Here is a 5310-nt window from a genome sequence, read left to right as displayed (position 1 = left end):
TAATAAGTGCCACACAGATTGAAATCCATATATAATTACTTTCAGGTGGATTTTCGTTAGCTCTTTATCTTCACAATCGCGAGCTTTTGGACGAAAACGCTTGTGACAACGATTATTATAAAATCCCTATACAAAATCGTTTTACTTGTGAGCTACAATACCGACGAGTCCACTATTTCATTTTCTGAAGTATCAAACACGTGCAGCGCAGACAGCTGTTGTGTTTAAACCATCACATTCTATCCATCAATATTTGAAACGAAGTATAGTACATGGACGACTCTCTCACACTAACTCTCACAATGAATGCTTGAAACCAACTATCCATGAAACCGGACAAAATGCTGGCCTGCACATGACGTGCAGAGGACTACTAATTCAGTCAGGAGATACAACGACATTACTACACTAATACCTTCTAAACGATTTGATATGTGGGCAGCTTCAACAAAAAACTCAGCAGGCCACATATTTTGGTTCGCAGCCAAATATGTATAGTCCGCCTGCTTCTTCTTCTATGCCAGAATCCCCTTCAAAAAAATGATAGCATTTATTTAAAGCCTTCTTCTTCATGTATATCAGAATCCCTTTGGAATAAATGCTTCCATAATAACAAATCCATGAGTTCGGATGTGCAATCTGACTAAAAGAATATCATGCTTTGCAGATGAAGAAGAAACTCAAGGTGTGTAGTAAGCTGTTTTTCCTATAGTCGAGGTAGATATGCTTCATTATGCAGTCGCAATGCCTTGGTCTCCTCGGCTGTAACATTTTACCCGGTGGTTTGATGGTGATCAGAAGCAAATAAACCAAATTAGACCGTTGGGCTGACTGTGATAAGAAGCAAAACACAGACGAATTAGACCGTTAAATATTAAAGTTTAGGGCAAAATAGATTCAAATATTTCATTACCTTTGCGCGTAAGACTTCTAGATCAAATCCATTGAGGCAGCTTATGTCTGTTTGCTTAACATCAAGACCAAGTCCATCCGGGCCACCCATCGTGGATACAGCTAAGCCAGGCAACATGTAAATGTTTAGAGCCTTTGCTTCTACTGTGCCCTCCTCCACCTGTATTTCCAGAGAGGGAATATCAGAACGGATTTTCTTTTGTTTTTCTACCAAGCACCATTGGTTAGATCCTGACATCCAAAGTATAAAAACGTACCCACAGTGAAAATAATCTCAAAGAATAGACGAAGCTTGTAAACAGAAGGGACCTATGACATTTCACTATGATAAAGAATAGAATATCGACAAAAATTAAAATTAAAATTAAAACCCATCCAAAACTAGAAAAATCTTCAGTTCATGCTCAGAAGCGAACAATGTATGAGATTTTATTGTCATTTCACCTTTGGTCTAACGCATATGCGTCAATAAACGGAACCCGGACAGATCATATGCAATGTTGGAGCAAGCAGGCTGTCTCAGAGGACAGAAGATCGGCCTTGAATGGTAGGAGAAATGCAACATTTGCTTTCAGAGTTTCTTCACAGCAACACAGATTTGCAGAAGGAAATTCCATAGTACCTCACACTTCTGCATTCGACATTACTGGAGACGAATAGCAGGACTTTAAATAGCTAGTCAAGGAAAATCTTATCATTGACAGCTGTCGTTCAGTGACTGAAGGGTCTCCGGTAGATGCTATGCTACTTTTCTGCACTTTTGTAATTTTGTAATGTTTTTTTTTTGGTATCTTTTGTTCAACTTGCAGGTGGTAGACACTGGATTGGGTTACTGTACGTGTCACATGTGGTCTTGAATGTCCTATTGGCTCCCATTCTTACACCCATGGATATCAGTATATTTTTTTTACTGTTGTTCCGGGTTAACGGAGTAAGAGTCACGGAAGTCTTACTTCTGTTGGCTTTACTTGTGAAATACGCAATGAAGCTAGATACCCTTCGCTCATTCTACCAGGAAAATCAGGCAGTGTCGGTCCCAAGGGCTTGGAGTTCGAGGAACCAGACACGAGTTCAGTAGGGAGATCATGAATACATTGGGAATGCTCCTGGAAATACTCAGCAGCATCTTCCGCTCTTGAGGCCTTGTGCATCTGATAAGAGGATTGCCAAACAGGCCAAACTTTAGTTGACTCTAATCTCCGACATCTCAAAATGCATTCACACATACAGTCAATGAAATGGGCAAATGTCTCGCAAAATTTGTGTCCAAGGTACACAAAATTTTCCAGAAAGAAAAATCTACTGCAAGATAGTGTTTGGCTGAAATAATACCACTCTTGGGTATCTCAAAAGATGGCAAATTTCTCTTAAATATTTGTCCAAAGCTACGAGAAGCAAAGGTAAATCTACTATAAATTATTCATCAACTGGATCAAGATCCCACTTGGCGATCTATTTTATTAGATTTTACTTTTGATCTAGGAAAATTCAGAGATGCGGCATAAAAATCACCCACTGTCTTGGCCATTACTGGGAATCTTCCCCTCGTCGTACAAAATGATGACGGTCTGCACCTGCGTTACCAATACTTTAAAATAAAAGTAAAAAAATAATTAACACCTAAAAATCCCAATTTATTAGCTTATTTTAACTCTGAAATATTAACCCATTAAAATATTTTTAAATGAAAATGTAAAATATTTTTAAATTTTATAGATACCTTACTCATCATTTTTACTATATTAAATTGTGAAAACCTTAAAGGCAAAATATTGTCACTCTCATTATATTTGAATGATTACATAGATTACATTGTCTCAATTTCCAACACTAATTTTTTTCTATAAGGAGAATTTGAAGGCTTGCTACTTTTAAATAAGCAGAATTACGATTGAGTTAGTGGAATTGTTACCATATTCATGGATTGAGTTAGTAGAATTGCTACTATATTCATGAGTCTAGAACTACTTCCAAGTGTAGCTAGACAAGTAAAGCAAGTTTTGGATGGATCAGGGATTGTTACTTTTAAATGAGCAGAATTAGGATTGAGTTAGTGGAATTGCCACTATATTCATGAGTCTAGGACAACCACCCCAAGGCTAGCTAGACACTTAAAGCAAGTTTTGAACGGATCCCTATATTGGTTGAGGAATGCTTTCTACAACAAGATTTCAATAATTTTGGCCAATTAGATAGAGTTAATGTTCACCACTATTACATTTTATGTAGAAATCATATGTATCAAATTTAATATGACCATTTACTCACACTTTATATATGAATCATATGATTGGAGAATTAAATTAGGCTATTTACTTAAAATCAATATAAGAATCACATGGACCATTTACTGTTTTATCTGATGGACATCATTCCTCAAATACAATGAAATTGCTTTTCATTATATTACTTGTCATTCCTACATGATAAATGACCCATTTGTTCTAAAAATCTCAATGATTTTTGAATGGAAATCAAATATTAGATTATCTTTTGAGTATAATTGAAATACCCATAATTGAAATAAAAATGAAAAAGGAAAGAACTTTTTAAAACCTCTAATAGCATAATTTCCATAAAAGAAATATAGCTTTCAAAAATAATTGTTCAATACTAATCATCTCCTCACAATTAGTGCACATATGCATTATGAAGCATGACACCACCGCAAGAAAAACACAAACAACATTCCTTTTTGCCAAAAAAATTGAAAGAATAATACTTATTATTTAGAATTAATTTTTTTATAATAAGGAATCATATCTGGATTGAATTATTTTTTATCCCTAGTGTCTATTTTCTATCTTCATATTAAGTAGGCATAACATGAAGGTAAAATTCATAAATTCAAGAAAGCAAAGTAAGTGGTAAATCCAAGCAAGCTATTTAGGAAGTAAATATAGGCAAGTGGAGTAGGAAGTGATAATATGTGCATGTGGAGCCATGGAGGATTGATAAGTACCATTTGTAAATCCAAACACCAAAAAGATGGGGAACTTACTCATATTGGAATTGTATCCCCAATGGGAAGAGAAGAAGTGTTCACAACCAAATATTTTTATCTTCAATGCCGAGTGCTAAGGTATAATTTCTGTAAGTAGGTGAGACATGGATGCATGAGCCCCACAACAAAAAGATCTTATTGTATAAAAATGATAACATTTATTTTTTCTGAACCCTCATGGCATGGAATTTTTTTTCTATTTGTTTGTTTCTTAAATCCTATGAGATATAAAAAAATGATTAATAAAAAAAAAAACCATAAAAAAAGTGACAAATAGAACATATTATGATTATGAAATATTTTCTTATTGTTCACTTGAAAACATCCAAAACAATTTCTATTTCAAACTTAATAAATAAATTTTTATTTCTATTTCAAACTTAATAAATAAATTTTTATTTTTATTTACCTGAAAAATAATTTGATGCCTTCTTTGCTGAACTAGCTCTTCAAAACAACAACTCACCGCTTCAAATTTAAACCCTTCTTCTCTCCATCTAACAATAAAACCGATTTGGAAATCTGGACACCAATGACTAAGATGTAACACTATCCATAAGGATGTCCGAACAAACTCTCCCGCTCGCTAATCTATTTATCCAAATTCTCAACTATTTGAGCGATGACCTACTAACATTATCATCAGCCAAACCTGTCAACATACACATATCATTTGAACACTTCACTGAACAGTAAAAATTACCATAAAAGAAAATATTAATGGTCGGAATGAACCCATGACCATAACAAGAGGCTTTTGTTGAAACGGGTCAGAATATCTCGAATAGGACGTTAAAACTTGCAAATGTAAGAGTAATGGCTGAGTAATTCTACCCATCTGGCAGAAAAAACATCCCATTAGAGTCATGTTGGTTATTAAAAACTGCAAATCTAAGTCAGGGTCGTCTTGGCTCAAGCCATCTGACACACATGGCTTTCCACTTCGGTTTCAAATTTGGTTCAGTGCAAATCTAATTAATTACTTTCAATTGCAAGGAGTCCTGCAATCACATGAATAAGTTTATTTATTTGTTTTTAATTCAGCTCGGTTTATATATATATTCCAAACAAAATTATGGGGTAATAAAAATTTTATATTTAAAATAATTATTTTAAATTTTATTTATTACCTAATTTTTTTAATAATATTATTAAAAATAAAAAAATGTTATCCTAAGTATCAAGGTCAATAGTTTATTTAAATTAGATTAAGATAGTATCATTTTAATTTATGGTTTATTATGTTTTGTGATTAATAAAATTTAGAATATATATCTATCTATATATATATATAATTTAAAGAAAAATTTACACTTTAACCAATTTGATTATTTTATATCTTTAATAAATCAAAAATTAAAATAAATATATATTATTATTATATATAAATTTCA

General features: G+C 33.1%; 1 long non-coding RNA gene across 1 annotated transcript; it reads right to left on the bottom strand.

The window, feature by feature from the left end:
- Positions 1-1533, bottom strand: LOC149166697 (uncharacterized). Its single transcript, XR_016260454.1, has 3 exons — positions 1357-1533; positions 914-1072; positions 1-831 (listed from the first exon to the last, which is right to left on the bottom strand). It is a non-coding gene; the product is annotated as an uncharacterized LOC149166697 (long non-coding RNA).
- Positions 1534-5310: the final 3777 nt, after the last annotated feature.

Source organism: Pinus tabuliformis, chromosome 5_1 (assembly GCF_031772625.1).
Source record: "Pinus tabuliformis cultivar Carrire ecotype Pingquan chromosome 5_1, CPIR1, whole genome shotgun sequence".
In the NCBI taxonomy this organism is placed as follows: Eukaryota; Viridiplantae; Streptophyta; class Pinopsida; order Pinales; family Pinaceae; genus Pinus; species Pinus tabuliformis.
Note: the sequence above shows the minus strand (reverse complement) of the source record. Positions and strands in the feature narration are given on the sequence as shown.